General features: G+C 35.6%; 1 protein-coding gene and 1 long non-coding RNA gene across 4 annotated transcripts in view; one reads left to right on the forward strand and one right to left on the reverse strand.

Moving 5' to 3' along the window:
• Nucleotides 1-1005: 1005 nt before the first annotated feature.
• On the reverse strand, nucleotides 1006-24921 carry LOC100895607 (uncharacterized). Its single transcript, XR_144427.6, has 3 exons — nucleotides 24756-24921; nucleotides 3257-3326; nucleotides 1006-1626 (listed from the first exon to the last, which is right to left on the reverse strand). It is a non-coding gene; the product is annotated as an uncharacterized LOC100895607 (long non-coding RNA).
• The window catches only part of SLC8A1 (solute carrier family 8 member A1), a 404614-nt gene continuing 403360 nt past the window's right edge, over nucleotides 24409-25662 (forward strand). For all 3 annotated transcript variants that reach the window (XM_008980782.5, XM_008980783.5, XM_035272720.3), the window contains exon 1: nucleotides 24409-24495. The gene's annotated coding sequence lies outside the window, so the exon portion shown is untranslated. The remainder of the gene's footprint in view (nucleotides 24496-25662) is intronic.

Genomic DNA, 25662 nt, shown 5'->3' on the forward strand with positions numbered 1-25662 from the left:
TGTTTTCTTTTGACGTCTTCCCTCCAATGTTTCAAATGCATTAATACTCAGTGGGTGAAACCGAAATGCTTTTTATTCTTCAAAATCATTCCCTTGTAAGGTCTCAAATGATTGTTAAATCAGGGTTGAGTGAGCTGCAACTGGATATGTCATTCATTGATTTTTTTTTTTTTTTAGTAGAGATCTGACATTTCTATGCATGTTAACACCCTCTTTTGGTAATAAAACACTCGGGGCCAACTCTTTCCCTGTTCTCTCTTGAAGACCTGCTGTTCTTTCTCATTTTTCAAGTGCTTCATGAACAAATTAAGTAACTTGACATTGTCGTTAAGAGGAGTGTTTCAATACTCTGGACCCACTGATTGTGTTCTGTATAATTTGCCTCTGCCTTTTGCATTATAAAAGCAACCAGATGAAAAAAAGCCTTACATGTAAGCATAGAAGAGTTCCAACAAGTGTAAAGGCTTCCCAGGCTCCAGCTCACCTCCCAAGTTTCTAAAATAAGTGCTTAAAACAAATGGCATTGTCTAGTGAGACTGCTAGTTGGGGAGGATTAGGTGAAGAAAATAAGTGGATTTTAGTCTCCCTGAAGTCAAGAACTTCATCTTATTTACAGTTGTACTCCACGTTGTGATGGGCCTCATCAATGTCTTACATAGTTATAGGAACCAAAACAGAAAAAAAACAACTATTTCATCAAGTGGTCTTTTTCATAATATGAAGAGGAGAGAAGGCTTTCCAAATGAAAATTATATTGGTAAGAAATCCTAAATGAAGCACAAAGTATGAGTTTGGGGAATACTGCTTATGTAGTTATGTGTCTGTCTATCTCTCTGTGTCTTGATATTTGTGTGTGAGATATGAGGTGTGACTATAATATAAGGCTTAAGAAGCACACATTTTGGACAGTGCTTTTGCGTTACAGTGTGGTTTAACTAAATAAGGTATGCTAAAGAGGTTTGCAAACTGTAAAGTATTATCCAAATATGGCACATTGCAATTATAGTTTGTCCCACAACAAATATTTATTGAGTAGTTCCTGATGCCTGTATCAATATAAGGACAACATTGGTAGGGACCAGGAAGAATACAATGAGTTTATCTGTAACCATACAACAAGAGAAAACAGAAAACAGAAAACAACATTGATGACTGACCATAGAAGAAATGTGTATTAAAGACAATGTAACCAGGAGGCATTTTTACCTGTCCAATATACAAGTTGACTTTGTAATATATTGTCTCTCTTATTCTCAAAGAGTTGCTTTATCATTGTCATTTCAAAATGTAACAGCTCAAAAATTTTCATTAAGAACAAGAATAAGAATAAATGGAAGTACTTTTTCTCTCCTTCATTAACAGTATTGCAACCTGTGGATGCAGTGTTAACGTGGCTGCAGAGAGAGAAGAGACATGAAATTTTCAAGGTAGGTCTCAATAACTGCACAGCTGGAGTGACTGTTGATTGTGTTTCCATTCATTCTCAGCTTCATTCAGTCTCACAGTTGGACAACACCTCTCGTTCAAAACAAACCTTCAGTTCTTGATTGTTCTATATCAGGTTGCTGCCATTTCCAGCCGTTTCTTGATCAGAACACATTGCTTTGAGTTTTTGCTCTTTATATCCTTGAAACAAATGCATAAGCACAGGGATGACACACTTAGGAACACTGTGAAACATCTTATAGAACTTACCAGTGTTATTTCACTCTCTAACAAGTTAAAAGCAAATCTCAATGACTAACGCTGTCACTGAAGAGCTATGGTTGCCATTTACCTCTATCTGTGGATAAGAAGTTTGTTGAGTATTTTGGCCCAAAGAGTCACTTTCTCTATCAAATGTGGTTAAAATCTTATATGCAAAATGAAAAGACCAAAGAAAAGCAGAGTGATTTACTGAGATTGCTTTCCCTCAGAAAGCAGCCTCGTTAGAGTAGTTTGTTGATGGTTCTAAACTATCTCAAGATAAGTCCTGGTTTGGAAAAATATATGCCTCCATGTAATGTCTGTGCATTTTTAAAAAAAACACTTGTGCCTTTTTTTGTCTTAATAAATAGCATAGATATCACGTTTAGTAATTTATGGGCTTAAGCGGCTGTGACGGGTCTCCAGACATGCTTAGCTCCTAAGAAATGTTTAATAACATGGCATTTTTGCAGTCTTTGATTTTTCCTTTAGAATGAATGGCCAAGTGAGTACAGAGAGCTACCTGCCTTATCAGACTTACCATCACTACTCATCTGTCTTGAATTAATACCAAATTAACCTATCTTATTCAGTCTAGCTTTAACTAGCTTAAAGGATGCCTCCTTATTTATCAGTGTCTTTAAAACAACCTCAGAACAAAATGTTCCCTGGGGTTCAACTAGGCCACTGGGAGAGAATGCTCAGGTATTCTAGCATTTTCTATCTACTCACTTACCCAGCAGTTCCAGTCAAAATATCTTTGAATTGCCTACCTTTATTTCAGCTCATCTCTTCAAGCTCCATCTATTATAACTCCATAAAATGCAAAACAAGGAACTAACATGCAAAAAAATACTTTTCTTCGTTGTACTTTATTTAGCAATAAGGTCTCTGCCTGTTCTACAGAGATAGGCCTATGGGCATAATCAGACTTAACTAGGCTGTCTGCATAGGAAGCTAGAATAAACATGAAATGGTACATTAGTATAAATAATTAGTAAAGGCTTCAGCATTGATTTTTATAGTCAATATCCATTGACAAATAATCTCATTAACTGCCCAAGTTGAATGAATTAAGGGAAATATAATTTCAAAAATATTTATTTAGGAACTTATTTAAGAATAAGAATACTGTATTAGGTACTCTAAACAGATTATAAATTTTCATAATAGGCACAGTTCCTGAGCACAGAAATATGCTAATTCAGTTAAAAAGGAGGATCTCCAGTTCCAACAGAGAGCAGAAATAATTGATTGCTGGGGTTTTTCTGTTTTGTTTTGTATTTTTTCAATGAGTTATAGACCTAAGTTCTTATCTTCTCCTAGTGGTAGGTCCTTGTGTACCACACAAAGGCAAAAGAGTCTCAATGGAGCTGTCTATTCTGCTGTTCAGGGGCTCATAAATAGAAGCCTGAGCAATCTCCTTGCAAATGCAGAGAAAGCATTTCTTATAGATAGTGGGACATGAGTTTGGAAAGAAGTGGAGGCAATAGAGCCTGTCATCATTTGCCTTGACACAAAAGGGCAAAATTAAACTCTGTGAGAAGATTTAAAAATTAGGTGAGTTTACCAATATCATCTCCATGGTTTCTGCCAGGTCACTTAGATACAAATTCTCAATAATGACTTGATAATTTATTCTGTAATACAAAAATATATAATGCATATTATCAAATGTTTTAATAATACCAACAATACATGAATTCAATGTTCCTGTTATTTAAGACTATGAAAATTATTTAAGAGACTTCTGGATGCTCTTATGGTAACTACAATGATTCTGGTTCCCAATGCTTTGAGCAGAATTTAAAATGCAAGTGATCATATAAACATGACTATCTAAAACCTGAGCACTTCATTCTGACCGATGATTACACACCACTATACCGCTCTTCCTCCTACTCCTCTAACATGTTTTCATATTAGATTGAATAGCTAACCTGGAAGGTAAGATGCCCCTTTAGGAAAAAAGAAAATGTTAGGTATTTTCTTCCAGAGGGTGCCAAGTGAGAACTCAAGAGATTACATGTCTCTGCAAACATGTGAGGTTATGATTATTCCAGTATTCTATCATCACCAGATCTCACCGAGCAGGAAAATTAAATCTTACGGAAAACAACAATGTTGATAATATCATAAGCCCTCCATTTAACACCCAAAGTCAAAGTTCTGAGCTTGCTACATGGGTGCTTTGGTTTTCTACCACTCCCTTCCATTAGCCTAGGCCTGAGCCAAAGTAAACTCTTCACAATTGCCAAACAGATTCTGTACCATGTTGCTTCATGGCTGTTATTCAAACTCATCTGTCCACCTGGAATTTCTGCATTCCCTTTTACCATTCATTCACTTAGGAATTCAGTACATGTGTATTCGTTACTTGATCCATAACTGTCTAAATCTTACTCCTGCTTCAAGATCTAGAAATCTTATTCAAAACAAAAAAAAATTGCCCCATAAAATCCTTATTTTTCCTTCTGATCAGAAATGGTTTATTCATCCATCCATTCACTCACTTATTCAGATAAATATTATATTAAAAACATACTGTTGGCTAGACGCAGTGGCTCATGCCTGTAATCCCAGCACTTTGGGAGGCCGAGGTGGGCGGATCACAAGGTCAAGGTCAGGAGTTAAAGACCAGCCTGACCAATATGGTAAAACCCCGTCTCTACTAAAAATATAAAAATTTAGCAGGCATGGTGGTGCATGCCTGGAATCCCAGCTACTTGGGAGGCTGAGAGGCAGGAGAATCGCTTGAACCCATGAGGCAGAGGTTGCATTGAGCTGAGATCACACCACTGCACTCCAGCCTGGGCAACAGAGCAAGAGTTCATCTATAAGGGTGATGGAATCTACTGTGTACTCAGTCCTAATGATACAAGTGATTGTATGGTATTGCACTGTATTATTGTATTATCTATCCAGATACTTACTGAAACTAGAAATCTAAAGGACATGCATATAAGCACCCTCTCTCAATCTCTTACATTTAACATCAACTCCCAAATTTCTTTATTAAATATATCTAGGATCCATGGAGTTCTTTTTACCTCTGTTGCCACAGTCTTAAGCCATAATCAACCAAGATATCTTAAGAATTTTTCAATAAAATGCTAACACTTCTCCTATATCTATTATTGACACAACAGCATGAATGATCCTCTAAATAAGTAAATTTGATCATATTGTGCCTTTGTTTAAAATGCTTCATTGACTTAATCCTAAATAAAGTAATCTAAGAAGGTTCTTCTGAGATCTTTACATCTAAGGTGAGACCTACAAGATTTATAGATGCTAGCTATTCAAATAACTAGGGAAAAATCAGTGACATCAGCAATAAAGTGAAAAAGCAAGCCACAGAGTTGGAGAAGATATTTATAGTACTGGGCTTATTACAAAATTAAAAATAAAAAGCACAAGTGTCAGCCCCTCCACAGCAGAGAGGTGAAGAATAACAAGTAAAAAGGAACACAGCAAGATCCCAGTTCAAAGGATGGCCAATCTAAATAGGATAGGATGCAGGAAAAACATAATGCCCAGTATTAGAATACAGGACTAAATCTCACCAAGGACCAGTGATCCAAGCAGTACCAATCAGTGGACTGAGAAGCTCAGTGTTTTAAGTGTGTAAAACTGCCATCTAAGAATACTAGGAAATTTAAGAGTGCCACTTCCTTCAGACACTTCAGTGCTTAATCATAGAGTAGAAGAAAATAACTTCTAGCTAGTATGCTACTGAGATAAAATAAAAATTGTTTTCCTAAAAATGAATGCAGGTATTGGAAAATGCTATATGTTGTTAAAATCAAGGCAGGCAGTCATGGAAGACAAGATCACAATCTCACATATTACAAAGAAGCTACATTTTAGACCCACTCATATTAATATAGAAATGAAATGATGCTTCATTTGTCATTTTGTGCTTGTCCCTAGCTCGATGCCTGCAATCCTTAATGACTATTTTCAGATACCTTTGCTTTTGAGTTTCTATACGGACAAGATAGAGATGAGGGTGTTTTTGTAACCCTGCACAATTAGGGCTATGATTATGTAGCCATCAATCTGTAGAGACATCACAGAAAAGAGAAAGACGTGATTAAATGTCATTCAGTCAATCTGGAGGAGAAAGGCCAGACAGGAAAGCACATAGGTTGACATGAGGGAAAATTGAACGTCAGAAGAAGAATCAAATACAAGTTTGAAAGTTTATTTCCATAAATATTCACCTTGGACTCCAGAGGCAGGAGAAGCTTACTCTCTGCAGAATGCTTAGATTTTTAAGAGAATGAGTCAAGTCAGGAAAGTACTGGCCTTGGAACTATATTAAACTCATACAGTTTTATCAGTAGAACTGTCTATCCCATGCAATCAGAAACTTGGTAAATTACCTACAGTCTCTGACTGAGGAAATTTAGGAGTAAAACATGCACTGAATGTTGTGCTTTAAAAAGGTTAATAGAGTTTTTGTGTTAAGGTTCAGAGGTAAAGTTAATCAAATTTGGATGGACCAAAAAGGCAATGGCTCTCAACCCTGGTGGCACACAGAAAAACTGAATGTCTTGACCATTTCTCTAAAACTCTGATTTAATTGGTCTCGGAAAGGTGTCGGAACATAGTCTCAGTCCTCCCTTCCTTTCTTGTTTTCCGTCCTTTCTCAGTCCTCCCTTCCTTTTTTTTTTTTCTTCCTTCCTATTCTCTCTCTTCCTGCAGCTATTTGGATGTGAGATGATGAGGGCCTGAAATAAAATAGTAGCAATCAAAACAGAGAATAAATTAACATAGGGAGACATTGTTAAGGGAAAAAATGACAGTTACCTTGACTAATAAAACACAGCTGGATTCAGGAAAAAATCTTTCAGTACATCAGTGAAAACTATAGTCTTACAAAGCTAGTGGTCAATTTTTCCATTAGGGAAAAGAGAGAAGATGATGGTTAACAGTAAAGTAACCAAAATATTTACTAAACCACAAATCAGTATCAATAACAACAGCAAGCCCCCTCCTACTTCAAATGTCTCACTTGCTGGTTTGAAAAAATCCTTCCGACTCTCCATTGACTCTAAACCCCTTAACCTGTCATATAGAGCCTGTTTTTTCTTTTTCTTTTTCTTTCTTTTTTTTTTGTTATATTTTAAGTTCTGGGATACATGTGCAGAACATGCAGGTTTGTTACATAGGTATACACGTGCCATGATGGTTTGCTGCACCCATCAACCCATTATCTACATTAGGTATTTCTCCTAATGCTATCCTTCCCCTAACCCCTCACCCCCTGACAGACCCTGGTGTATGATGTTCCCCTCCCTGTGTCCATGTGTTCTCATTGTTCAACTACCACCTATGAGTGAGAATATGTGGTGTTTGGATTTCTGTTCCTGTGTTAGTTTGCTAAGAATGATGGTTTCCAGCTTCATCCATGTCCCTGCAAAGGACATGAACTCATCTTTTTTTATGGCTGCATAGTATTCCATGGTGTATATGTGTCATATTTTCTTTATCCAGTCTATCATTGATGGGCATTTAAGTTGGTTCCAAGTCTTTGTTATCATCACAGTGAACAGGCACCCTAATGGGTGAAAAGTTTTGCAATCTATCCATCTGACAAAGGGCTAATATCCAGAATCTACAAGGAACTTAAACAAATTTACAAGAAAAGAACAAACAACCCCATCAAAAAGTGGGCAAAAAAATGAACGGACACTTTTTAAAGGAAGACATATATGTGGCCAACAGACATATGAAAAAAAGCTCATCATCACTGCTCATTAGAGCAATGCGCATCAAAACCACAATGAGATACCATTTCATGCCAATTAGAATGGCATTCATTAAAAAGTCAGGAAACAACAGATACGGGAGAGGATGTGGAGAAATAGGAACATTTATACACTGTTGGTGGGAGTGTAAAAGTTCAACCATTGTGGAAGACAGTGTGGCGATTCCTCAAGGATCTAGAACCAGAAATACCATTTGACCTAGCAATCCCATTACTGGGTATATATCCAAAGGATTATAAATCATTCAACTGTGAAGACATGAGCCTTTCTTAATGTTGTATAAGATTTAAGTGTCCAACATTGTTCACATGCTAGAGACACAATATTAAATAAGACTCAGTTCCAGCAGTCAAGAAACTCACGGTATAGTTAAGAGTCAATGTAGCATCAACTGTACAGAGAAGTAGCAAAATTCAGTTGGAGAATGGAGAAATAATTCAGGGAATGTTCCACAATGGTGTGTAGTTTGATACTGAAAGACAAGCAGCACTTCAAAAAGGGAAGAAAATCCAGAAACACATACACATACACACACACACACACACACACACACACACAGATATTTATACACACACACACACATATATATATGTAGTTATTCACAGATACTATGTTGTGTATGAGGTATTCACAAGAGTTCACTAAAATTAAAGAACAAGTTCAGGTTACAGGAGAAAGAATGATAGGAGACATAACTACATGGAACATCAGTGAAGATGAAAGTTAACCTTGATTGAGATGGTTTTAGCAGAACAATAAATGTGGAGATTTACTATTGTTGATGATGATGTCATTACAAATGTATGCATTAGAAATGTAACTCAAGTAGAAAATGAACTTATATAGGATTCATTTGGAATGAATAGGAAAACATGTTGGAATGAATGGGAAAATAAACATATATAGGCTTCATTTTGGATGTATTGGGAAAATCAGAGCAGAAGCTCTTTACGTAAAAGAGACAATAGACATCATGGGAACAGTGTTGGGAAAATAATCTACTGGATTTAAAAGATATTTGTAATCAGCTTAAGAAATTTGTGGTGCCTTAAATGCTTGGTGGGTAGAGAAGGAACAAATGTCACTGAACTTTCCAGCTTGTGAGACCAAAGGAATGAATTTGTAATGAATGAATCAATAATACAATGAGAAATGGTTTGATTGGGAGAGAGCTAAGAAGTTCAGTTTGGGATATGTTTTATTTGAGGCTACTGTAGTAGTTCCTGGAGAAAAGGTCAAATACAGTCAAAAATGTAGAGTACAGAAGGAAGAATGTTGTAAAGAGAAACCAATATTTAAAACTTTGTAGCTTATTCATTGTAATTGTGGTCATGAAAATTGGCCACATATAACAAAAAAATATTATCTAAGGAGCTAATTCAAGTAAATTGACCATTCTTAACTTATTATGGAACTCATAATTGAATGTTAGCATCCAAAAATGTGAGGATTAAAACATTTTATTGAAACTTTAATTAGTTGAAGGTAATTAATAAAATGTTAACCAATAAAAATAATTAAAAATTTAAGGTAATTAATAAAATTGTTCCAGTGGAAATGATTACCAAACCCCAAAGTATATTAAATTTTTAAGTTTCATGGGATTGGTTATAATATTGATGCTTCCACAACTTTTCTGACTTGACACAAAATCTACAGCTAGGCCCAGGAATTCTCTTATTTTAAAATTTATTTTTATTTATTTATTTTTTGGCAAGATTTTACTATATTGCCAAGGCTGGTCTCCAATACCTAAGTTCAAGTGATCCTCCTACCTCAGCCTCCTAAGTAACTGGGACTACAGATGCATGCCACAGCGCCTGGCTTCTCAATATTTTTTTAACCTTTAGATTGACAGTCAAAACACAACGACATAATTTTAAAAGCTAAAAAGCTTGTAAATAATTTTTAACTTAAATTTCTAAAGAGCACCTATTATGCTCAAATTTATATATCATCCTCTAAAGTTGCAATCTATTTTGTTTGTTTGTTTGTTTTATATTTTCTCATTTGTCTTCTTCCTGGCAATATTTATCAAACCTAATGCTAACTAAAGGGATGAGGCATTTGGTTTCATAGCCATAGGGCAAACACAACTAGTTTTAGTCATCAGTGTACTTCGTGGTAGAAAAATGAATAAGTACTTCTGAAGACATAGGTGGTTCAACTTCTCCTTTCGAAAAGATGGAATAGACATGCTTTTCCCTATTTCTCACACTAAGTACAACTAAAAGCCCAAGACACCATACAAAACTGAACATAAAACTCTGAGAAATAGAGAGAAGAAGGCAGGCCAGTAAGGGGGTCTTAAAACCCATAAGTGACATAATAATGAGTTCCCTTTGGTTCTCCTTATGCCTTGTAACCCAAACTTAAAACTAGAGGTAAGAAGGGAAAAAAAAAGCCCTAACAAAAGTCTGCTGTCTTTGGCCAAAGGACAAACAAAGGAGTTAAGTGGAAAGACATAAAATTTTAGATGATAACGTCTTAATTTATCTAACTAGCATCTCAACAAACGCAAACAAAGGCCAAGAAGAACACTTAGTCTTTTATCATCCATGGTCTGTCATGACAGGCCCCATAATGTCTGCCAAGGTGCTGCCAGAGAAGACTGAGTAAGTAGTTGGGACCTTCATAGTCACCAGCTGTAACTATCTCATGCCCCAATGAGAGTCAAAGGAGAGAGACCACTTGGAGAGCCTGGACTTCCACACCCATCAAGTAGTATGAGGCATCCCCACTCCTTCTCACCAGGGTGATTGTGGAGGCAAAGGGAGAGGCAGAACTTTCGCCATTGCCCAGTGGTAATGGTGTTACTTCTCCCTTGTGATGTCTTGGATGCCATAGGTGAAGCAGTTACTACAGTGAGGCACTATAACACCTCCCGCTAGGGAGTATCAGTAGAGGTCTAGTGGAGAGCCAAATCTCCCACCTATAATGAGCAGTAATGAAGATCCAATCCTCCAGTGTCAATGGAGGTCTAGTAGGGAACCTTATCTTTTGTTCCCTCTTGGTAATAATGAACCAGCAATTCCCCATCCCCACCAGCATCATATCAGAGAAAGTAAGTTAAAACTGAGATTTAAATAAGATTCAGTGTTATAATATAAAGCACAAACTGTCCATATATCTGTCAAAAATCACTTGTCATATCAAGAACCAGGAAGTTCTCACTGAATGAAAAACAAAGACCATCCTAGATGCAAGCAATGAGAAGACAAATATACTAGGCTAATCTGACCAAAATCTAACGCAGCCATCAAACATTTCAATGAGCAATTACAAACATGCTTGAAACAAATGAAAGCTTGCAAAGTCTCAGCAAAAATGTAAAAGATACAAGGAAGAAACATGAAAAGGTTTTTTTTTTAATCTTTTTTAATTTTTTTTTTTTTTTTTTGAGATTGAGTTTTGCTTTTGTTGCCCAGGCTGGAGTGCAATGGCAAGACCTCGGCTCACTACAACCTCTGCCTCCCAGGTTCAAGCCACTCTCCTGCCTCAGCCTCCTGAGTAGTGGGGATTACAGGCATGCACCACCACACCCAGCTAATTTTTTGTATTTTCAATAGAGACAAGGTTTCTGATATTGGTGAGGCTGGTCTCAAACTCCTGATCTTGTAATCTGCCCGCCGGCCTCCCCAAATTCTGGGATTACAGGCATGAGCCACCATGCCCAGTCAACATGAAAAGTTTAGAGTTGAAAAATATTATAAGAAGCTCAGTGGATGAGCTCAACAGCAGAATGGAGGAGACAGAGGGAAAGCATAGTAAATTAGAAGGTAGAAATATAAAAATTACCAAATTTACACAACGAAGAGAAAATAGACTGGAAAAAGTATGCTCTCATGGATAGGTGGAACTATAATCTGACTTTGGGTCACTGAAGACTCAGAAGGAGAGGAGAAAAAGGATGATGCTGAGAAATTAGAAATAGAAGAAACAATGGCTGAAAACTGCCCAAATTTGACAAAAGATGTAAATCTACAGATTCAAGAAGCTGAATGAATCCCAAACAGAAAAATCGCAAAAAATGAATAACACTTTTCTAAGGAAAAAACAACTTGAATGACCAGAAACTATGGAAGTAGATTTCTCACCAGAAACTATGGAAGATGGAAAGAAGTGGCAGAGAATTTCTAAGGTGATACAGGAAATAAATTCTTAAACCAGGATCCTATACCTGGTGAAAATATCTTTCAGAAATGAAGGAGAAATCAGTACATTTGTAGAACAAAATAAAAAATGAGAAAAAAAACAGAGGTAATGCTTGCTGGTAGACCTCTCCTAAAAGAAAAGCTAAATTATATTCTTTAAACAGAAAGGAAATCATTTTTTTTTTTAAAGGAACGCTCAAGTATCAGGAAAGAAAGGAGAAAATGGTAAACAAAACTATGAGTAAATTCAATACAATTTTATTCTCTGCTATTTTCTAAATTATGTTTGATAGTTGAAGTAAAAATTATAAAACTACCTGCTACTATTTTAAATCTATGTAGAAAATACTTAAGATAATTTTAATATAAATGTGGGATTATAAAAAGATATAAAGAAAAGTAGAGCTTCCACATTTCACTCAAACAGGTAAAATGATGACACTAGTAGACTGTTATAAGTTATCTATGTATAATATATAATAACACCTAAAATAACTATGAAGACAACAATACAAAGAGATACATTCAAAACATTAAAGATAAATAAAAATTGAATTTTCATAAAGTTTCATAGTGTAAAGGAAAGTCAAAAAAACAGTAAATGAAAAACAAAACAAATAGAAAACAACAATAAAAAAGAAACTCAACCTCCAGCTTATTAATATTTGCATTAATGAGGTAAGTGTTCTAAATACATCAATTAAAAGCAAGAGATTGGCAGAGGTGATTAAAAGACATGATCCTGTCTATAAGAAACCCACTTCAAATGCAGCAATATAGGAAAGTTAGTAAATGAGGGAAAATGTGCGTTATGCAAGCATTAGTCAAAAGAAGCAAGTGTGGCTCTAATTATTTCAGATGCAGTACACTTCAAAGTATCATAGACAGAGAACGGCAAGGGTCAATCAACCAAGAAAATAGTGCTCTCCTATCTAACAACAGATCACCAAAGTACAAAAAGCCAAGACTCACTCTTAGAACTGAAAGGAGAAATAAATAAATCAACAACTGCACTTGGATACTTCAACACCCCTCTCAAAAACTGATAAATAATTAGATAATCAACAAAGAAATAGGACCTAACAATACTACCAAAAAAGAAGATAAATTCCTTGAAAACACAAATTACTGCAACTCATCTGATACCAAAACAGATCATTTTAATCACTCTGTAACTACTAATAAAGTTGAATATATAATTTTAAAATTCCTCCCCCAAACCATCTCTAGAGACAGATGGTTTCATTGGAAAATTCAACAAAATATTTGAAGAAAAATTCATACTTTCTATACAATCTCTGCTGTAAAATGGTAGAAGATGTAAAACCTCCAATTAATATTTTGAAGCTAATTGACCCCAAGTCTCACAAATTCTATAAAAAATTAACTCAAAATAGACCATAAATTTAAATGTCAAACATAACAATATAAAAGTTTTAGAAAAAAGTCAGAACAATTTTCAGGGTTTAGAGCTAAGCAAAGGTCTTCTTAACGAAGCAATGAAGATAATTTGTAAATAATAAAATCGATGAATTAGACTATCAAAATTTAAAACTGGTACCATGTGAAAGACTCTTAAATAAATAAAATGATAATCTACAGACAGCAGAAAATATTTGTAACCAATATACCTTACAAAGGACTAATATCTAAGAAACTCAAAATCAACAGTTAAAGTCTAGTTAAAATATGAATGAAAAACATTGACATTTGGTCAAAGAGGATATGGCAAATCAGCACATAAAAGTAGATCAAATTATTAGCCACTGGAAGAATGCAAATTAAAACCACAAGGAGATATACACTAACCAAAGTAGCTTATAACCAAATGATTACAAGGTTATAGAAAAACTGGATCAATCATATGTTGCTGGTTGTAATCTAAAAATACACAGGCACTCTGCATATTTTTACATAGGAAGGAAGGTAGGAAGTTTCTTAAAATATTAATGATGCTGCCACCATATGACCCAGGAACTATAATCCTGGGCATTTATCCTAGAGAAATAAAAATTTATGTTTACCCAAAAACCTTATACAAATGTCCACAGCAGTTTTATTTGCAATAACTAAACACTTAAAACAACACAGATGTTCTTCAGTATATCTGTGGTATATCCATATAATGGAATACTACTGACAACAATGTGGAAAATTTCTAAAAATAAGAATTACAACAAAAATTGAGAAAAGTAAGTAACTGTATAGTCTGGACAGGTGAAGGTGTTTGATAAAAGCATGTCTTTGGAAGCTTAAACTGGAAGAGACGTGTAATATATTCTGGAAATAGGATAATTCTTAAAAGTTAGTTGTCCATTGTAAAAATAGAGGTTGATGTGATAATATTTGCTGCATTATTTCCCCAGGTGATCCCAAGAACAGCTTTGGGAGTCTGACCATCCATGCCTTTTTTTTGTATTTTTTTAAATTGTATTTTAAGTTCTGGGGTACATGTGCAGGACTGTTGCATAGGTACACACATGCCATGGTGGTTTGCTGTCTCCATCCCCCCGTCAACTACATCAGGCATTTCACCCAGTGTTATCCCTCCTCAACCTCCCCACCCCCTGCTGTCCCTCCCCTAACTCCCTCCCCACCCCCCAACAGACCCCAGTGTGTGATGTTCCCCTCCCTCTGCCCATGTGTTCTCATCGTTCAACACCCACCTAAGTGAGAACATGCTGTGTTTGGTTTTCTGTTCTTGTGTCAGTTTGCTGAGAATGGTGGTTTCCAGATTCATTCATGTCCCTATAAAGGACATGCACTTATCGTTTTTATGGCTGCATAGTATTCCATAGTATGTATGTGCCACATTTTCTTTATCAAGTCTATCATGGATGGGCATTTATGTTAGTTACAAGTCTTTGCTATTGTGAACAATGCTGCAATAAACATACATGTGCATGTGTCTTCAGAATAGAATAATCTATAATCCTTTGGGTATATATCCAGTAATGGGATTGCTGGGTCAAATGGTATTTCTCTTTCTAGTTCCTTGAGGAATCACCACACTGTCTTCCACAATGGTTGAACTAATTTACACTCTCACCAACAGTGTAAAAGTGTTCCTATTTCTCAACATCCTCTCTAGCATCTGTTGTCTCCAGATTTTTTAATGATCACCATTCTAACTGGTGTGAGATGGTATCTCCATGTGGTTTTGATTTGCATTTCTCTAATGACCAGTGATGATGAGCATTTTTTCATGTTTGTTGGCCTCATAAATGTCTTCTTTTGAAAAGTTTCTGTTCATATCCTTTGCCCATTTTTGAATGGGTTCGTTTGTTTTTTTCTTGTAAATCTGCTTAAGTTCTTTGTAGATTCTGGATATTAGCCCTTTGTCAGATGGGTAGATTGCAAACATTTTTTCCCATTCTGTTGGTTGCCAGTTCTCTCTAATGATTGTTTCTTTCACCTGCAGAAACTCTTAAGTTTAATTAGATGCCATTTGTCTATTTTGGCTTTTGTTGCCATTACTTTTGGTGTTTTAGTCATGAAGTTCTTGCCTATGCCTATATACTGAATGGTATTGCCTAGGTTTTCTTCTAGGTTTTTTATGGTGTTAGGTCTTATGTTTAAATCTTTAAACCATCTGGAGTTAATTTTATTGTATGGTGTCATGAAGGGGTCCAGTGTCAGCTTTCTGCCAGTATTCCCAACACCATTTATTAAACAGGGAATCCTTTCGCCATTGCTTGTTTTTGTCAGGTTTGTCAAAGATTATTAGATGGTTGTAGATGTGTGGCGTTGCTTCTGAGGCCTCTGTTTCATTCTACTGGTCTATATCTCTGTTCTGGTACCAGTACCATGCAGTTTTAATTACTGTAGCCTTGTAATATAGTTTGAAGTCAGGTAGTATGAGCATCTTTGCCTTTTTAGTTCAGTTCTGTTTTATGTTTGTTTGGTTGCTTTTTCCTTTTTGTATTTGCATAAATTTAATGGGCACATGTGCAGTTTTCTTACATGAATATATCACACAGTAGTGAAGCCTGGGCTTTTAGTGCATTAATCACCCTAATAATGTACATTGTACCCATCAACTAATTTCTCATCTCCCACACATTCCTACCCTCCCACCCTACCAAATCTCCAATGTCTATCATTCTACATTCTATGTTCATGTGTACACATTTTTTAGCTCTCACTTATAAGTATGAATATGCAGCATTTGACTTCTTGTTTTTGCATTGTTTTGCTGAAAACCGTGGCCTCCAGTTTGATCTGTCCTTTTACTTCACTTGTAAGGTAGACAAATATCAAGTTTTGGCCAAAATAAATTTTTACTTAGATTGGCTTTGTAAACTAATACTTTCATCATTTTTTCTGGATTGAATGGGATTCCTGGTTGCAACTTCCTTTAGTTAGATTCTCCAAGCTTTTTTGGAACAATATAAACAAGTAACAATTGTAGAAATATGTTAGTGGCCAGGGAAAAGATACTGTTAACTTAGCAAACTCTTTAATGACAAGCTTCTTGCTTCCAGTTTTAGGGATGTACAACTTTCACCTGTGCACCAGATGTGTTGAGAGCCATAGAAAACATCTCTTTTTTATAACTTTTGGACTGGGGGAGATAAAATTTCAGGCCTTGATGCTTACAGCAAGTACTGATATTTATGCTGTTTATGAAACAGATTTCTCTAACTCATGACTTATCTTAAAGACAAATGGGGAGAAAGGAAAAGTCAACAACAGTGGGAAAAAATGAGTATACTGTCTTTTGAAAAATTCACTGGCTTACTATGCATTCATAGGCAAATCATTTTACTTCTCTGACTGTATTTTAATTTGTAAATGAAAATAAGATTAAATTAAATCGCAAAAATGCAACCACTCTGAATACTTCAAAATGTAAAAATAAGGACATGTTTATGCTTTATTTAAATGTAACCCAAGAAAATTTAATTGATCATTTAATCCATACCAAAGAATATCCTAACCTTTAAGATCTAATACTTTCTTTATGCCTTGAGGAGATCACATCATATATACAAGCTGCTATGGGTTATAAAACAAGTCTAAGCTAAAGATCAACTTCTGGCATGACAATATCTGAGCTCCACTGACTCCAGTGAAACTGATAAAATATGTTTTTAAAGTCCTCTTGAAAATTGTGCTAAAGGCAGACAGCAAATGAAGAAACATCTACCCAAAGACATCTCTAAAAATTCAGTAATAAAGGTGAGTCTATGGTTCTTGAACAAAGAAAATCCCATCTCTCCGCCTACCCAGCTAAGCAGGGTAGAGCCTCCATTCCAGACTTCTGGAGCCAAGAATACAGGGCTTCTACCATTCCCATTCTCCATCTAGAGGGATTTCTTCTCAGGATCTGCCTCCAAGTACCTATTGCTGAGGCTAAGATCTGGGTAAATATGGTCAAGAAAAGCAGTTCCCTTTCTCTGCTCAATCCCCACTCATGGAATATATAGTCTATCTGTTTAGCATACTGAGATCCTTATAGCCCTTGCCCCAGCACTTAAAGTGATAATTATTCTACATCTTGAGAGCTGAAGTAAGTGACCTCAAGCTGCAGCTCTCCCTCCCTGCATTAAGTTCTGGGTTGCAGAAACAAGAATGTCACTCAAAGAGAATCTTGCCCATGTCCCAAGTCTCAGCTCTACGGCCTTAACTCAGAGATTTTGCCTGGTAGGAGAAGCAGGCCACAAAATGATGACTCTAAATACTTTGCAAAGGAGCTGGCTTTATTTTCAACAAAGCATGAAGAAGCTGAAGTCAAAGGGCAATCTCAAGAACAGTGAAGGTTGCAGTGAAGGAATATTTGGAAGAGTTTTATGATCTGATAAAGATACAGCCTAGTTTGTAGGCCAACTAGTTTGTAGGAAAGGACTGGGCAATCTGACAAATTGAAGAAATGCTCCTAAGGTCAAAACAAACATCAAACAAATCATTAAAAAGAGCCAAATGAAAATTCTGGAGCAGAAATCTGTAATAACTGAAATAAAACATTTATTAGAATTAACATTAGATTTGAACTAGAGGAAGAAAGAATTAGTGAAATTAAAAATAGATTGATAGAAGTTAGGCAAGATGAAGAACAGACAGAGAAAAGAATGAGGAAAAATAAATAGATACTCAGAGAAATGTGGAATACCATTTAGTGCACCAATATACATATAATGGGAGTATCGGAATAAAGGAGAGGAAGGAGAAAAACATGTTTAAAGGTATAATGGTGAAACTTCTTGCATTTATTGACAAATGGTAATTACAATGAACTTCAAGTAGGGTAAGCACAAAGAGACTCACAGAAACATTACATAAAAGTGCTAAAAGTAGGTCAGGCATGGTGGCTCATGCCTGTAATCCCATCACTTTGGGAAGGCAAAGCAGTGGATCACCTGAGGTCTGGAGTTCGAGACCAGCCTGGCCGACACGATGAAACCCCATCTCTACTAAAAAATACAAAAAAAAAAAAATAATTAGCCAGGCATGGTGGCCAGGGCCTTTAATCCCAGCCACTGGGGAGGCTGAGGCAGGAGAATTGCTTGAACCTGGGGGCAGAGGTTGCAGTGAGCCAAGATTGTGCCATTGCCCTCCAGCCTGGGTGTCCGAGTGAGACTCTGTCTCAAATAAAAAAATGTTAAAAGTGAAAGACGGTGGTAAATCTTCAAAGCGACAATAGAAAAACGATGTGCTATTTTTTTAAAATAAGGTCAAATAAAGACATTACCAGATAAACAGAAGGTGAGGAAATCTGTTTCTAACAAACTCACCTGGTAAGTAATACTAAAAGAAATTCTTCCAGCTAAAAGCAATTGACCCCAGATTGCAATGTGGAATCACACAAACAAACAAGGACTACCAATAAAAGTAATTATGCAAGTATAAGACACTGCAAATGCATATTTTTCCTCTTCTTTTGATGACTTTGAAGAGGAATTGTAAAAACTTTTTATGTACATTTTTGTATAAAATGTACTGTTTATAATGTATGTGTGATATATTTGCTGATAATAGTGCAAAGGTGGGAGAGTAAGGCTGTAATAGGTTAAGAAAATGACTACATATGGTAGAATAATAATTATAGAAATGTTTTTGGGGTTTGTAACATTAATAGATATAATACATAGAATAAAACCACAAAAAAAGTAGAAAATAAAATAAAGCTACATATCACTGGAATTAGGCTAGTTTAAATCCTAAGGCTCATTGAGATCAGTTAAGATGTATATAGTAAATTCTAGAGTAACCACTACAAATCAAGTCAAAAATATGGTGAAAAATTATTTTAAAAATATATATATGCAACATTAGAAAATGTTCACTTAAAGCTATACAGAGGAACTGAGAATCAAAAAAGACAACAGAACATATAGAAAACAAAAGTAAAATGTAAGATGTAAATTCAAATATATAAATAAAAACATTAAATGTTGGTGAATTGATTCAATCAAAGGCAGAGGTTTTCAGATTGGAATTTTTTTTTTAGAAAATACTCCCCATATATATGTTTAGGGAAGAAGACATACTTTAGATTCAAAGATAGACTACAAGTAAAATGATGGAAATGACATATATTGCAAATAGGAACTGTAAGAAAGCTGGAGTAGGTATAAAAACTTAGACAAAAGAGACTAAATCAGAATATGTTACTAGAGATAAAGAAGGGAATTTTATAATGATAAAGGGGGAGATCTCATAACTCTAAGCATACATTGACAAATGAATGCTTAGCTAGATTGACTAAGACAGAATGAGAGGACTCAAATTGCAAGATTGAAAAATGAAAGAGGGGACATTATTACAGACCCTACAGAAATAAAAAGAATTAAATACTATAAACAATTATATGCAAACAAATTAGATAATTTAGATGAAATGGACAGATTCTTAACTGACTCAGGAAGAAATAAACAATGTGAATAAACCTATAATAAATTAAAATATTAATTAGTATTCAAAATCTACCCACTAAGAAAAAGCCAAGGTTCATATTGGTTCACTGATGAATTCTAGCAAACATTCAAAAAAGAACTAATAGAAATTATTTACAAACTCTTACAATAAATGTACTGAGAGAGAATACTTCCCAATGTATTTCATGAAGCCTGTTTTACCTTGATACAAAAAACAGACAACAAAATCACAAGAAAACTATAGACCAATATGTTTTATGAATACGGACACAAAAATCCTCAATTAGACATTGGCAAACTGAACCCAGCAATATATAAAGAGAATTATACACCATGACCAAGTGGGATATATCCCAGAAATGCAAGTTTGGTTTAGCGTCCAAAAATCAATTAATATATTCTACCATTATCAAAAATAAGAAAAAACATGTTCATCCCAATAGATGCTAAAACAGCGTTTGAAAAAATTCAACACATTTTTATGATTTAAAAAAAGAAAAAAATCTCAACAAACTAGGAATAGAAGTGAATGTCCTCAAGTTAGTCATAAAAGAAATGCAACTCAAAACCACAATCAGATACCACTTCAGAGACATGAGGATAGCAAGTATCAAAAAGTCAGATATCAAAAAGCGTTGGTGAGTATGTGGAGAAGTTGAACCCTCCTACACTGCTGATGTAAGTATAAAATGGTGCAGCTGCTTGGAAAATAATTTGACAGTTTCTCAAATGATTAAACATGGAGTTTCCATATAGCCCAACATTTCTACTTCTAAGTATATACCCAAAGAAATAAAAACATATGTCCACACAAAATCTTATACATGAGTGTTTTAGCACCATTATTCATAACAGTCAAAGGTGGAAACTACTCAGATATCCATTAACAGATGAAATGACAAACAATACAAGGTACATATATACAACAGGATTTTATTCAGCCACAAAGAGGAAGGAAGTACTGATGCATGATACAAACATAGATTGAAAACACTATGCTAACCAATAGAATCCAGAGATAAGTGGAAGCCTTGTTTAATCTCTTTTTCTCATTTCTAGTCTTTATATATTCTCATTCTGCCCTGAAAGAGAGCCTGATTATAGATTACTTTTATCCTGGATTCAGCCCCAGAGTCATAATATTAGTAGGAACTAAATTCAAAAGGAAAAATATGCATGAAAATTATTTACCTCACTTTTTGTCCTTATTGGTTAAATATAATTGCTTTTAATCTTAAAAGAGGGGATAAATATTTCATTGCTATTGACCTTCAAATTCTTTCAAAACTTGCTGTGTGTTTTAACAAGTCTTTTATAAAAGATTCCCCCATATTCTTAGACAAAGGAAGAAAAAATTAAATTACCAAGGATTGAAATTTCTAATCTTTTAAAAGATTACAGACCTTGCCCCTCTTTTGTGCTAAAAATCTGAGTCAGTTATCCACTCTAAATGATCTGTGCTAATATAGTGGTCCTCTGCCTTGGATAACTGGAAACCTTAGATAATCTTCTCAGTTAAATTAGGATTATGATAATATTTTGTCACACTCTGTTTTCTATCTCCTTTGAGTTGACAGTCTTTACCCACAGGGCAGTGGTATACTTGAAGTTCTTAAGCCTATACAACAGGGAAAGCTGCCAGGCTTATGGTCACTAGTTGAGAGGTACAACCATTTACCCATTTTTCAATCCCACTTCTCAATCACTTAGCAATGAATTTATTTCTTCAAGAAAGTTATGTTAAGGTTTGTTTTCTATAGGACAGACAATGTATGCTGATAATACAAAAGCAAATAATTCAGAGCCCTTATCCTGGGCACTCACAATCTAATAGCCAGATGCAAAGAGGAGATGGGGGTGGAGGGAATGTACAGCAATATGCCATATATACTTTAGAATACATGATGGTGAAGTCAATAAAGATTTTGGAAAGGAAGAGATACTGAGCTGAATTTTAAGAGTGAAGATATGTTCTTCCAGCAGACAAAGGTGGAGTGTACATACTTTTACGAGAAGGTGCAGACTATTTCATTGAAATAATCATCTTGTACCCATGGCAAAAGAGCACGTCCAGATGATATATCCTTCCCCACAGAGTTAAGCAAATCAATGTCAATATATAAAATCCTGACTTCCACATTTACAAAGCTCACAGAAAATCATTTAACTTCTTTCTTTAGAGATATGATAGGTGTTTAACCTCTTTTAACAGAAGATCTTTTTCTGCATATGAACCCCACAGAATCCTCCAGAGTTGGGAATGAGTCTCTTGAGCCTTCCCAGTGGTGATGGTGGAATAGTGGCAAGCATGGCTGCTTTCCTGAGCCTTTCCTCTCTCTAGAGCACTGCCTAGCCTAAGTGAAGCAGGAAAGTGGCCCACCTCCACTGCATACTTACCAAGAACATGCCGACTCAGTCTGGCCGACCCAACATAGGCAAACACATTTTGGAATACTCAAACACAAATATCCCCTGCCTGGGATGTTCCTAACTTCAGAACAGAATTCCCAACAAGTTTGAAGTTAAACCAGTCAAAAAAGTGTCTGCAAATTCTTTGAACAGAAAGCAGACTCCTGGGCACTGTTATATTTAACTGTGGAGTCACTGTGTATTCCACGTATCAACCACCTGGCATGTTAAATAAGCAACATCTTCCATTGGTGTACCTTCTTACCATGCATGAATATAGATAACATGCATTATTTCATTGGAATACTCAAGGCTAAAGTGGTCAAGTGTTCTCTGGAGTAAAACCGAGGAAGGAATAGAACTCTATGACGTGATCAGTGTCACTCAGGTAGTAATGGAGTCAGAGCCAGAGCAGAGCTTTCTGGGTCCTAAGTTTGTAATGAAGAGTCTACTTTTTGTACTGATTATGGTTTTATTTTTCTCACATGACAGAAAGTTTAGAGGGACAGTTCAGACAATTCAGAGTTGTAGTAACTCAGCAAGCCTGGCAAGAACTGCAGTTTTTTTCTGTCTGCTCCATCTACCTCACCTTGTAGGCCTTTGTCCTTGTGTTTGCCATCTCCTGATCACCAAAGAAATGCTTAAATTTCAGGCTTCGAGTTTACTGTCTGGGAAGGAAAAAGATGGAAGGGGTGCAGGAACAAGGAGGGCAAAAGCTGAGCCTGTCTTTTTTTTTTTTTTTAACAAATACAAGCTTTCCTTAACATGTTGACATCTATTTGGACATTATTATGTTACCTGGTCATCTCTAGGTGTGAGGGAAGAGTAGAAAGAGGGGTTTTGCTTTTGAACTTCTAAAGTAGAAAAAGTAAGGGAAGAGAAAGCATTGAATTGCTCCTGGGTAAGGACCCATTTACCATGTCTAGCACTAGCTGAATAAGGTTGGCTTTTTAAATATTGTATCTTAATTTTCATTAGATACAAATTATTATTACACAGAATTATTGGAGGTAGCGAGGAGGAGGTTGGAATGTCAGAATATTTTGAATTAAAAAACACAGTCTTGTCCCTTCTTGTTCTGACCTAAATACTTTTGCAGAGAGAGTACTCAAATCTTGGATTTTCCACATTTGCCATTAATACATCCGTTTTGTACTTTATGCCTTTTTTCACACATTTGTTTATTATTCTTTCCTCTCTTTTCCTTCAATTTTTAATACAAATTTTACACATACACAAAATAGAGATGATAATATAAAGAACTCCTATGTACCTATCATCAATGACCACCTGCAACCATGATCCTTTTGCCAGTCTCGATTTGGCTATTCCCTCCTTTTATTCCTCCTGAATATTTCAAGAAAGCTCATTTCATTTCTGGCACACCAAAATGTGTTATGTCTATATGTATGCCTCTAATTTATTTTTGCTTCTTCAAACAGAAGAACCTATAAGGTTTTAACATTATTTCAAAAAAAAATCAATGGATAATTATTATTTTGAAATTCTATCTCTTCTCTTTCCATATTTTGGCCTCTTGTTGCAAAAGTTTAACAAGGGGGAAAAAGAAGAGAAATAAATGTTAAAATGAGAAGCTACATTTTTAAAGAACTGGGATGTTAAGCAGAGCTTCAGCAGCCCCCTATGGGAATACCTCTCCACTACACAGAGCAGAATTTATCCTCCACCTAACATTTAGGTCACAGTTAATCTGCCATTTAAACTATCACTGACAATTAATAAATGTAACAATTAGTATTCTATTCAAATTCTTTAACTTTTTAAAATAAATTATAAATCTTAAACCATGTTCTAGAAAGTAGCTAATGGGAGCTGCCACAATACCCTACAGGAGAAGCTGTTTAAAGTAGCAGCTTCTTCTTTCTCAGAGATATTGATTACTCTGACCCTCTGCTATCTTTTCCTTGAAGACAAATAATCCAAAATGTTAACAACTATTCCCAATTAAGTATGTATTTTTTCATTCACATACAGTGTTATTCATCTGTTCAGCCATTCGTTTATAAATTCACTCATTCATGAAACATTTCACAGGTCCCATATGCATGCTGCCACTAGAATCTTTAAGGATGAAGACCCTAGTAAAGAACCATAACTGTCTCTGTTTTCATAAAGCTAGGCAAACTCACACCCTAAAAGCTTTGTAAGAATCAGGTAAAAATTGGTTATGATCTAATATTTGGAGAGCAGAAATGCCAATATCAAAAGTGTTTTGGAAAAAAAAAAAAAAAAAGAAGAAGCGTAGTGGCAGGATCATGGGATGGGAAATTGGCCTGGCTGGAAGAATCGCTATATGTGTATTTTTATCATCCATGTGTTGGATGAAGCGGAGAGCTGCCAGATAGCTTCTTTTCGACAGCTTGGAGTTACTGTTGGGAACAGATCCATGTATGGAAGCGAAAGCCGAAAGGCACAGATAAGCTGAGATCCAGCTATGCAAACCATGTTTAGAGACACTTAAAGGACAAGCATCCCAGGTCCTTTCTTTCTGGTAAATTTAGAGAAGCCATCATACCGGGATCTTTTTTCACATCCAGCCCATGTGGACTGAGCAGCCAAGACTTGACAGAGGTAGGTGCTGGGCTTTTGTGATGGAACTTATATAAAGGATCGTTTGCAAATATTTCCTCCAGAGCCCTTGATGTCCTTTAAGGGAAGGTGCCAGATTATATTTCGAAAAGAAAAACAACAGAAAAAAAAAATAGATTGGGGCTAGTGACTAAGAGGTATTTAACAGCTCTGCCTCCGCAAAACGGGAAGCTTTGCTATGGAAGAAAAGTGACAGCACAGATTTCCTGCCAAATAAAATCCCTCTGTCCTAGGTCACTTACCATTTGGAATTTTGTGGATACAAGTCTTCCTCGATATTGCCGGCACCTTTAGGAATGAGCCACAGCTTCCACGGGGTTCTGAGACTCTCTGTGTATTTTAGGCTTGGGGAGGTGGGATTTGTCTTTTTCCTTGCTTGTTCTCAAGCCAGCAAAAACTCGCATGTGTGACTAGTTCTTCCTTAGACATAGGAAGAGCTGCTTGTAAACGACATTATTATTTTTGGCAGCTGAAGTCATTTTTGCAGTATTTCTCAGCAGATCGGAGGTTGATTACATCCTGTTCAGATTCTTGGGTTGTTTTCACAAACATGGGGTCTTACGCAAGTTGAAGTTACTGAAACTAGCTGCGAGCCCTGGGCTTTTCTCAGCACCTTTAAAATTTCGTCTTTCTTTTTTGCTACTGACTGAAAACTTTGGAACTTGAGAGGAAATGTTTTCAAGTATTATTATCGTTTTGTCATCAGTGATATTTTGGGAGTAGATTGCTGCAGAATATAAAAAATTCTGTGTCTCAGGAATCCCAGGTAAAAGCATGAATATGAAGAGGGTAACAACACCAGTATGTATATGACTGCCCCGTATTTTCTAGAATACAGATTAATCCACCCAAATCATATCAACTGCACTTTGAAATGCTACTCTGGCTAATTACCAAATGGTAGTTATTAAATTAAAGCTTATCTGTTAAAATTGTTAGCAAAGTCTGTGGACTCCTGCCAAACACAAACATCCAGGGAAAAATTATAGGTCATATCTATAAAATATGCATGTTTTACCAAGATTGAATTTAAAAAAATTATGCAAGATAATGGAATTTAAACTCAAGATTTATTTTGCTGAGAATAATGTGTCCATAATTCAAATAAGATTTGGACCAATTCTTTACCTAGTTAAGTTTTCAATCTAG

Source organism: Callithrix jacchus, chromosome 14 (assembly GCF_049354715.1).
Source record: "Callithrix jacchus isolate 240 chromosome 14, calJac240_pri, whole genome shotgun sequence".
NCBI lineage: Eukaryota > Metazoa > Chordata > Mammalia > Primates > Cebidae > Callithrix > Callithrix jacchus.